The sequence below is a fragment of the Ascaphus truei genome, chromosome 8 (assembly GCF_040206685.1).
Source record: "Ascaphus truei isolate aAscTru1 chromosome 8, aAscTru1.hap1, whole genome shotgun sequence".
Lineage (NCBI taxonomy): Eukaryota > Metazoa > Chordata > Amphibia > Anura > Ascaphidae > Ascaphus > Ascaphus truei.
The window spans coordinates 18,416,970-18,417,457 of record NC_134490.1 but is presented as its reverse complement, the minus strand read 5'-3'; positions in this window follow the sequence as shown (position 1 = coordinate 18,417,457).

Sequence of the window (488 nt, the reverse complement as noted above, 5' to 3'; positions counted from 1 at the left end):
CAGCTCCTTTGGAATCCCAGCCTCAAATGATGCTGTGGACGTCACACTGTGGCGTGTTGCCATAGAAACGCGATGTCATTTCACGTTGCCATAGCAACCAGGCGCCGTGTGATGTCACGTTGGGGAAGCCCGCAGTGTCAAATGATGCTGAGATTCCCAAGGAGCAAGAGGGCAGCAGAGAGGAGGCGGCCGGCACAGGCAAGTACCTTCACATTTGGTCCTATAGGCCCGAGAGTGCAGCAAAATTATATTGGGGCGGAAAATACTTGGCGGCCTTAGGCCGCGCTTATAGTCCCGGCGACGCGACCGCGTGACATCAATCCGTCACAGTTGTAGTAGCGATTTCTGCTTATAGTGGAGTAGACAGAGGGTGACCAGGGGGCAGGCGGGCGTGGCGGAGGCGTGGCCGTTAGCTGTTTGCCCTCATTGGCTGAACCGCTCACGTGCCGCTGACATTACACGGCGGTTGCCGGGAAAAACTTAAATTC